The following is an 11,183-nucleotide window of genomic DNA, read 5'->3' as shown; positions in this document are numbered from 1 at the left end:
AGGTAGCATAACTGGAGAATCCAACCCAAACCCGAATGAGATGCACTCACAAAAGATCTATAACCCTGCTATCCGATACTTTCATAAAATTCTAGCCCACATCTTATTTGGTAAGGAAGAGAATAACACCTTAGTGTCCCGCGATGAGCTCTTCATCTTGCTATGTGTCGATCAAGGTCGACATGTCAATATCGTGACATTCATGATGGAAATATTTGTCCATCTTGCTAAGAACAACCGTACCCCAATAATCATAGGTGGCCTAGTAACCATGATATCAGACGCCATCGGACTTGTACGCCCACTTTATGAGCTTGTACCTTTTGGAAACATCCGACCAATGGATATCGAATTTTGCTTTAACCGCAGAATCATAGGAAACATTGGGACGAATACCTTTGATTATCTAATCAGTAACGAAGTGGTTCGACTCTTTACCTTGCCTAACCATGAGAAAACGAGTGTTCACAACCGCGATAACTGGCTTTATGACTTAAAGGAACACCCTATTGATCCACCTTAACCTCCCGCGACTCCTCCTAAATATGAGTGTATCAATGACCCTATCCATATGGAAGAATCTGACCCTAAAACACCTCCCAACTATTATAACATTGATGAACCGGTCCCTCCATCATACGCTGATAATCATGCCATGCTCATCACCTGTCTGAATGGTTTTCAAGCTGACATCACAATTGTGAAAGAAGAGATAAAGCTCATACGCTTCGATGTCCTAGGCCTGATGGATATAGCCGTTGAGCAGTTTCATCATCTGAACGAAGTTGTCGCTGCATTAGGACAAAACCATGGCTAATACTACTGACCACTGATTTCTCCTACTCGCACTAAGCAATGAGGACACTGCTTTGTTTTGTGTGGGGAGGGACCACATTTACTTCATTTTGCTTTATTGCTTTTGTTTGCTATGTTATCATTACTATTTTTTTTCCTATGTTACATTTAATTTCAATTTACTAATTCAAGTGCTATTCATTTATTTATGGCTATTCATCTATTTATTTACTTTTGCATTTACGTTGTTAAAATTCAATACCATTATTATGTTGTTATCATATGTTGCTGTAACCTGTGTTAAAAATTGAAAAATCAGAGTGTGACGACCGTCACATATAGGGTGACGCCCGTCTCACAGACGTGACGACCGTCACGGATCTGCCATGATCGTCACACGGCATGCAAATGACCGTTACAAGCATCTGACCGTTGCAGACGACCGTTACGCATCCGTTGCGCGTGACGACTGTCACACCCCTGTGACGACCGTCACGAATTCCAGAGAGCTCGCCTATAAATGCAGGTGCTCTTTCTCTCTTCTTCCTCATCAATTACCACTCTCATTACCATTATGCTCTTCATCTATTAAATTCTTTACATTTTCTTCAAGCGTGTAACTCACAAATATTCCATCTCACCCACCAATACCAAAAGTTTCATACAACTCATCCATGGCCCGTCAAGAAAGAGCCACTCCTGACCTATCAACCGTCGTATTCCGGAATGGAGAAGCCGGCGAACGCCAAAGAAGCAACTACCTCAAGTTCTACCAACGCTCCGTTTAAGCTACGAGGTATGTTGATCATGAATGCCTGAGGGAATTAGGACTTTTGGAGGGCGTGGAGTGGATGCTAGCTAACTCCAGCTTGACGCAACTATGTACCATGCCGCAACCAACCTACGAAGCGCTGACCCTGGAATTTCTAAGTTCCTACTCTTATATCACATCCCCTGGCGCTACCCAATATCTAACCGGAGTCGCCACATTTAGAATGTTCGGCGCCGAGTATTCTCTAAATCAAACCTAGATAGCAAGAATGCTTGGTTTCCAACATTGAGAAGGAATCCACTGCTGCATCACAGAAGGATGGTCAGAGATAGCATTCCCAGTTTGGCACAACCTCACCAACATGAACGCCACGAGCTGGGATACGTTTAACGCAACATATATCCACAACCCATCCATTAGATACTTTCACCGAGTCCTGGGGCACACAGTTTTTGGAAGAGTCAGCAACCACAAGGTAAACTCCAAGGAACTTTTCCTTCTTCACTATGTGTTTGCCCAAATTGCATTCAATGTTACTCCTTTTCTACTAGCCAACATCCAGGCTGCTTGCATGAGAGGCAGCCAGGCGTTTTATTATGGGGGAATCATCACCTCCATAGAATTAGGCTTGAACCTGGGAGATAGGCTAGCCAACTTACCAGCCCTGGAAGTAGAATTCCTCGACATCGACTACTGTCATGCTTCGCACCTGATCAAAGCAAGAGATAACGGGAAGTATCATCCTGTTGTCAGAACAATGTAGTTAGAAGCATCATCATGCCCAACAGGAACCGCACAGATCCAAGAGAAATGGAAAATTGGATTTTTGATCTGGATTCCCCCGAGCCAAATGATGGAAATCCTGGTAATGGTGTAGATGAAGTCGAGGAGGAGCTTGACAGAGGCATGCCTCAACCACCTCAAGAGCACGCTACAGAGACTTCTTCCCGAGGACAGCAGAGAAGCGAATGAAGACCCGCCTTTATGGAAAACATCTACGCCGAGATGTTGCGACATAACCAAAGAATGGAAGACCGCCAAACGGAAATGATGCAAGTGATCCAGCAAATACAGCGGGATCAGCACGATTATGCTAACTGGCATGATCAGGGGATGGCGAAACTTTCAGACCAGATGAGTTCCCTGACTTATCGCGTAGATGCCATCCAGGAGTACGCTCAGCATGTAGGATTGGATCCTACCCAGCGAGGAAGAGGTGAGCGCGCAAGAGCAAGAGCCAGACCACACAGAAGCCAGCCGCGTAACGATGAGCAGTGATTTTTGTTTCTTTCCCTTTTTTATTTCTGTATACTGTCGCATTGAGGACAATGCATCGTTTAAATGTGGGAGGAAATCCTTATCACTCCTCTACTTGTTTCTATTGCTAATATTTTCAGCCAATACAAAAATATTTGCTTGTCCTTATCAATCATTTTAACATTTTTTGGCATAACAAAATTTTTTTTCCTTAAAGAATAAATGCATACCCTACGAGTACATAGGTTGTCTTGCGGAGGCTCTGTTAGGAAAACTGAGAAAGATCTAACAAAATGGATACCTTTTCGACACCCTAGATCCCTCACTTCTACGAGATCAATTTGAATAACCATTATACTGACACCTTAAGTCTCCATTCTAGAGTAACCCCTAGTAGTTTATACTAGCAGTCAGCACCGTCTCAAGCGCAAACCACGTGGAGAGCCGATGAATATAAGTGTTTGATGCCTACAAATTAAGAAATTCCTTCATACTGTTGCTATCAAGAAATTAATAAACGAACCATACAAAAGGTTGCAAACATATGCAAAAGGAAGGAACAGAAACCCCAGTTGGTTGGTCCAGAGGTACCTGGTACTGGACTCGGTAGGGCGAACTACGGCTCGATCCCCCACAACCTTCGAAAAGGGGATATAAAAAGGGGTACCACACTGGTTACCAGACCCCCATGCTAAGAAAAGGATCAAAGTCACTAACCGGCTACTTCACTAAATGCGTGCGGAGGCAAAGGGCTTAATATGATTGCGTTAGAATGAAACCGGGTGAAATAAAAACAGACACACTAGGTTGAGCTATAATAGCATGATTCGAACCGGCTTGTGCAAAGGAGAGATCTACGCTAAAGCTGAAAGCTCGTGTCGTCACAGTATCTTTAGTGTTCTACTTGAATATCGGTCATCTTAACAATCCGCCTGACAACCACGTACAAATCGGTAATGTATTCGCGTTTAACTTTGTTTCCAAATTGTATTTGCTTGAGGACAAGCAAAGATTCAAGTTTAGGGGAGTTTGATAACGCGAAAACATATCAGATAATTGCCTTGATTTACACTCAAAGATCATACCATTTTAATTAATATCCTGATTATTGCGCAAGTATTCGTGTTGTTTTTGCAGGTATTTAAATCTCCATGCATTAATGAGCAAAATGAAGAAAAGGAAGAAAAAGAAGAAGAAACAGATGAGAAAGCACAACAAAAAGCAGAAAACAGAATATGCAGAATTTGTTGATGTGACGACCGTCACAGATTCATGACGCTCATCACGACCAAGACTGTGACGACCGTCACAGGCCCATGACGAGCGTCACGCGGCCACAATATACGCTTTGAAACAGTCAATCACAGGTACCCAAACGTGCCTAAATTCCCTCCAACAAACTTACTCCCACGAATTCCTCATTCAAACCAAGTCTTCCGTGAATATCTCAACCAGCAAGACCTAAAGGAGCACTATATAAAGGACCAAAATGGGAAAAATTGGGGACGCCTACATTTACACTTACGCTCTGCAATTTAGTTTTACAACTTCCTAGCTTTTAGTTTATTTTCTTTTCAGCAACCTTGTTTCCGTTGCCTTATTTTATTCGCCATTCTTTTTAGAATTCCATTTTTCCCTTTTCCTTCCCGTTTTCCAGTTAGCCATAGGAGTAGTTTCCTACACTGGGGAACTACTACACTTTATTTAATTTTAGTAAGTAATTTGTATTGAAGAAGCAAAGCCTACCGACTTGTGGAGGACTGCTCAAGTACTCCAAGAATCGCTATACTCTGTTACTTTGATCCCCATGTTTTTATTGAATTATTATTATTATTGCCCAATTATTATTATAATTATGTTTGCCGCAATGTCGATTTGTTTATGCACTGTGTTTGCTTTATTTAACATGTCCGGCTAAATTACCGGTATCGGTATGTAGCAATTTAATTTGATGGGATTTAATAATAATCGGTGAAAACCCTTTTTCTTAAACAATCTTTTAGGCTGAAGTTTTTAATTTAAATTTAATTAACTTTATCACAAAAGCGTGAAAAGCTATTTAATACGGTTTTGCCACGAGAGTTGGAAATTAACTAAGGTGAGAACCAACAATCGCGAGAGCGTGAGGCTCAAGCTAGATAGTAAAAATTAGGCGTTGGGTTTAAAAACAGCGAGAGCACTTTAAAAGCAATTAGAACTTATTTATTTTCAAAAAGTAATTTTAACTTCAAATGGGACAGCGAGAGCGTACATTCTGACTTAAAGCTATAGGCCGAATCAACAATCACGAGAGTGTGAGACAAAGCTTTTTAAATAAATATTTTCTACTGAGAGATATTTGGCAATTAAACTATTCACCGGTGACTTATCGAATCCCTGACAGTTAATGCGCTGCATACTGATTCCTTCCATCAATTATTTCTTAAAACTAAATTTCCCTTAGATTTACTATTTTGCCCCCGAACTTCTACTAATCAATTCCCTTAGCTAAACATAGTGACGTTAGTAACACTAGTTTGACCATAGGTCCCTGTGGGATCGATATCTTTTAAAACTAAAGCGACTGGACTGTGCACTTGCAGTCAAGTACCCGATAGACTATATTTTATATATAGCCAGATCAAGCATCAATGAGTGCTAAAACTTGGAAAGCATAAACTTAATATTTAATTTGAGGGAATTTGCAATTATTCTGATCTCACCGGCTTATTTATCATATAAATCGTCTCTCACATGCATCAATATACATAATGAAACAGTTATGGCCCCTAGCACAATTGTTCTCCCAAGCCAATGAGAGAACCTAAGCTAACCTAATAACGATCTAAGCTTCTCCAAGCAAGATCTTCAAGGTTGTCCTCCTTTGATATTGAATTCTTCTCTTTATTCATAACATTACATTACATAAAAGAAACTCGTTTTACATACGAGGCAGTGAGATGAGAAAAGAAGTTACATTAAGAGATTAAAAGAGAGGCGTGACACGTAGGTCGTATTTTAAAATCCCAAAACAAAATAAAGGAAAACTAAGGTCATAATCGATCACCACAAGACAATAATATCAAACACATTATTATTATTAATTTAAATTCTATTAATTAATTAAAACCAAATTAAATTTCGGTGACCGATCACACTACGCAGAGTTAGCCGGGGGTTCCGCTGCCCGGTCAGCGGCATCACCCCCTGCGGGGTTGCAGGGGCAGTTCCCCAACTCAAAATTTTAATGAACAATTCATTTGAAATCGACATCTTTTTTCACATCAACACTTGATACTTTAAAGTACAACTCTTGCGCAATCACAACCCTAATCGCATAACTCTTTGATAGCACAACCCTTGTGCCGTCATTAACTTATGGTTGATCAACACGTCATTGCTTCACTATACTAATGTCGGATCAAGAAGCAAATGACCATTGATCGCTCAAAGGAAAACAACCATTAAGTGTTTGAATGAATGAAACAGAAACAGTATATCATATATACCGTATTTTGCATCAGGATTACTTATATCATATATATAACTTGATCGATCTCAATTGTGTAACCTATGGATGATCGATGTATCGCTGCTTCACCATACTAACGTCAGATTCCGAAGCATAGTAACATCAATCATCCAAATCATACACACATGATGCCAAATTTAATTACTCGTTTATTCTTTGATTCATTTTGTCTTTTAATCGTATTAATACAGAAAATAAACAGCTATCAAATGCATGGATACGTAAGTGGCTCTGATACCACTGAAGGAGAAGGGCGATCCAAAACGCAGCGGAATTTAAAAAAGTTTCTCCTTTAGTGATCCTTACGAATGGGCATGATCAGTGATAGAATCGTTACCTCTTGTGACGATTGAAACCTTTGATGCAGATCTACGAAGCAATCACGAACGTTGAACAATGACAACACCTCTACTCAGTCCACACGAACGGATTCCATCAATCTTAGTGCTAGCTGCTACGAATGAAGGCTTTGAGTGTGTGTCTGTGTGTGTGTGTCTGTGTGAAAGAGAGAGAGAGAGAGAGAAACGAAATTGCAACTACACAAATGCTTTTGCATAAGGGTTCTATATATAGAACCACTTGTGTGGGATGCAAGCTAAAAAACCCACTTAAGTGTATGTGGCCCATATCTTATAATATGCCAAAATCACTTAAGTGTGTGGTACCTTACCATATTTTGTATTCTACTTAAGTACATCGTACCTTATGATGTTCTACAATTCACTTAAGTGCGTCGTACCTTACAGTGTTCCTTAGTTACTCTATCTCTCATCAATCCGTCCTTTTGTGTGTGACCCTGTAGGTTTTCGCGGCATTGGCAATCATATTAAACCACATATTTAACACAATAAACAGTGAGCGATATCTAGCAACACATCACTGCTACCCAAGACACGAAAATGTCATGTGATCTGACAAATCCTTTTGTGATAATACTTATGTATACAATTACCCTTTTGCCCTTATGTCTATATTGAACACAAGGTATAGACCGTGTCATCCTTGTCCAGTTCAATATTGGGCCCATAGACATTTATCCTGTTACGCAGGATGGGAAAATTCCATCTAGGTCACTCATGTCCCTTAGCATGCTTCGTGGAGTACCCATCAACTGTCTTTATGGTTATCCAGTTATGGACAACGTTTGATCAGCAATAAGGCACTCGACTCTACATCTAGGGTCCATAGTGGTTTCAGGTCGAAGGGTGGTATACACCATTATCACCATGAGAATAACTTATGACACTTTCCATAATATTCTATATAGTATTCTCATAGCGGGTCAATCCAGTATAAATATTACTCTTAATATTCATACCTATGTTTAAGACTTGATAAGTCCTTATCCATGACCCATGAGATGTGATCATCAGTCTATATATATAATAGTCTTAATGCTTTAATGTTATCCCACTTCATAATAAAGCTCAACTATGGATACTTTAAGAATAGTGTCCTTATGTTTAATGTGATCTCACGATTAAGTCACACTTGATACATTAAACGGACAAGTTATTCTAGGAACTTTATTAAACAAACATAATAAAGAAAAAGCCTTTTATTATTAATAAATAATTCGATATAAGTACCAAAAGTATTAGCCTCTAGGGCTTACACCAACAGTTCCCTCATAACACTCCATGGGCCGTTTTCCATTCTGTATCAGCGTGTAGGGTTGTTATGGAAAGGATCAAGTATGATCTCATGTTAGTTCATTAAGATGATCTTGAGTTGTAATAATTTGTAGTGTTTGATCTTCAAATAAATAAAAGATATTTTTGTTGAAATACTTCTGTTGTCTTATTTCTGCTTACTATATGACTATATATGCACACTAACACACTTGCACCCTAGAAATATTTTCTTTTTTTGGTAACATGCATTTATTACATTCATACATTCATTGCACATGGCTAACCAGGAAACAAAATGCTTACCATCTCCGTATTTCCACAGCAAAAACGATGACTCGTCATCACTATTTCACCCGTGCAAACAAATCAAGAATAATGGCTGATTACGAATCTGACAATGTTGTTGTCTGATAACGCAAAAAAGTATCGTATTTTTGGCTCCATATGCATTGCTTTTTACTTGATTAACGCTTATTATTACGTAGTATCTTATGTTTATTGCAGGTATTTATCGTTTAAAAGGTTTACCGTAAGCAAAATGGAAAATAGCAAAAAGGAAAGAAAAAGGAAAGAAAAAGGAAAGAAAAAGGAAAGAAAAAGAGAAGAAAATGAAGCTTTTATAGAGATAATGGGCCACCAAAGCAAATGGGCTTGTGGGCCCCATTATCTAGGGAGTGTGGCGCCCACCACATTGGGCCAAGGAATAGGTGGCGCCCTCCACCAAGCCTTTAGAAGTGGCGTTCAGTTGCTAAAAAGGTGGCGCTCGCCACTCATTCAAAGGCTAGGGTTGTGGCAACCGCCACAACCTAGGTTTCCATCTTTTTCTCCATATTTTTAGCCATGAATCTACCCACCTTGCTACAACTTAGGGATTGTGACAAGTATATAAAAGAAGACCTATCAGACTCGCAGGTCTCTCTCTTCCTCCAGTTTTCAAGCGACGATTATTTTTTCAGCATTTATTTTCCTTTAGTTTTCTAGGCAGTTTTCTTACTTTGTAAAAGTGATAGTTTCTCCACATCAGGGACTATTGCGGTTTATTATTTACACATTTGGGATTCAATTGTAAGGATTATTCATTGCCAAAGTCTGCCGGAATTATTTTAATCGAAGAATCAAGATTCAGTTCCAATTCTTAATTCGCAATCCAGGTTTTATTTTGATTACTGTTTTATTTATTTATGCCTTATTGCATGTTTAATTTCCCAGATACCATGTCTATTACCGGATCCATGTCCGGCTAAACCCTTAGGTATCGATATGTAAAGACCGTCGAAACGACGGGATTCAATAAATAATTGGTATTAGTTTTTATAAAACTTATTTTTCCGGTTTTAGTTTCTTATTTTAATCAAACTGTTTTTCGTACGAGAGTACAAAACAAACTAAGGTTACGGTCAACAAGAACGAGAGTTTGAGATTTTAACCAGATAGCTGAAACTAGACATTAACCCTAAACACAGCGAGAGCGCCTTAGGATTAATTAGACTTTATTTATATTCAAAAATTACTTTTAAGTTCAAAATGAGACCGCGAGAGCCAAGCATTCTGGTTTAGGAGTATGGTCAGAGTCAATAAAAATGAGAGTGTGAGACTAGGTCCTTTCTATAAATAATTTCTACAGAAGAATATTTTAACCAATAAGATTACACCAACTATTTATTGAATCCCCGAAGTTTGATGCGTTACATACCGATATCCCCTATATCTCATATCTTTATTAATATTCTATTTACGTGTAGTTATTTCTCTTCATCCCTCCAATCTTACAATGATCATCAGCCTTAGATTTACATAGCAACATTAGACCATGATACGTTCGATTATTAGTCCTTGTGGGTTCGATAATCTTTAAAACGACGCGATAGGACTGTGCACTTGCAGTCACGATTCACATAGACTTACTAAGTCGCGATCAAGTTTTTGGCGCCGTTGCCGGGGACTAATTTAGTCGATATCTTAACTCTAGTATTACCCAGTATAGACTAAGGCAAACAATTCTTTTTCCCTTTCTACATTTGTCGAGTGTATTCCAAGTACTCGCTCTCAAGGCGAGAAATTAAAGCTACAATTCGACGAACCCGAGCGTTATCTTAGATTAGAACACCGGATACGAGACTTGATAAGGGAACATCGTATCAAGCTAAATCTTCCTGACCTTAACATTCCTACTTCTGAATTAGTTATTCAACCAGAGGTGGCCGAAGGAGTGCAAAATTGTCCTCTTAAGTATTATCCAATCCCTTCATAGGATGAACAACAAAACAGCATCGCTGCCCCTGATCGAAGCCAACAATTTTGAGCTAAAGCCTTCACTGTTGTCAGTCGTACAACAAAACCAGTTTTTAGGTAGTCCCACAGAGGATCCAAACCTACACTTGTCAGTATTTTTGCAATACGCAGACATGGTGAAAGCGAATGGTATCAGCCCAGAAGCTATAAGACTCAGTCTTTTCCCATTTTCATTAAGAGATAGAGTTGTAGCTTGGCTCTAGTCTCTACCATCCAACTCTGTCACTACGTGGAACAAGTTGAAGAAAGTCTTCTTAGCCCGATATTTCCCACCTAGTAAGACGGCTATGCTAAGAGCCCAAATAAACGGGTTTAAACAAAAGAATAATGAATCACTTTTTGAAGCTTGGGATAGATACAAAGACATGATGAGGCTTTGTCCATATCACGGTCTATAAGAATGGCTGATCATTCACACCTTTTATAACGGTCTCTTGTACAATACAAGATTGACAATAGACGTCGTCGCAGGTGGCGCACTGATGGATAAACCATACAACGAGGCCTATCAACTCATCGAAAGTGTGGCCCATAACCATTACCAATGGGGAAGCGAAAGAACCTCTGTAGAGAAACCTTAATCGAAGGGCGGCATGTACGAATTAAGCAGTCTTGACCATGTCAACGCCAAGGTAGATGCTCTAACTCAAAAGATAGACAGCTTGACCATAACACCAGCAGCCACCGTGGCTTCCGTAGCACCAAACTGTGAAATATGTGGAGTTCAAGGGCATACTGCCCCAGAATGTCAACTCTTGACAGGAACCTCCACAGACCAGGTGAACTATGCTCAAGGAAACCCTTACTCAAATACCTATAACCCAGGTTGGAAGAACCATCCTAACTTTTCAAACAAAAACAATAATGCATTGTATGCACCTAACCAAGCACCTGCTGTACCACCGGGATATCATAAAGCTGC

At 39.5% G+C, this 11,183-nt stretch overlaps 1 non-coding gene across 1 annotated transcript; it reads right to left on the bottom strand.

Annotated features, from left to right (window-relative positions):
- Positions 1-10,548: 10,548 nt before the first annotated feature.
- Positions 10,549-10,655, bottom strand: LOC127134009 (small nucleolar RNA R71). The gene has a single exon (XR_007807792.1). It is a non-coding gene; the product is annotated as a small nucleolar RNA R71 (small nucleolar RNA).
- Between the last annotated feature and the right edge of the window lie 528 nt (positions 10,656-11,183).

The sequence above is a fragment of the Lathyrus oleraceus genome, chromosome 3 (genome assembly GCF_024323335.1).
Source record: "Lathyrus oleraceus cultivar Zhongwan6 chromosome 3, CAAS_Psat_ZW6_1.0, whole genome shotgun sequence".
Lineage (NCBI taxonomy): Eukaryota > Viridiplantae > Streptophyta > Magnoliopsida > Fabales > Fabaceae > Lathyrus > Lathyrus oleraceus.
This window is presented reverse-complemented; position numbering and strand designations above follow the sequence as displayed.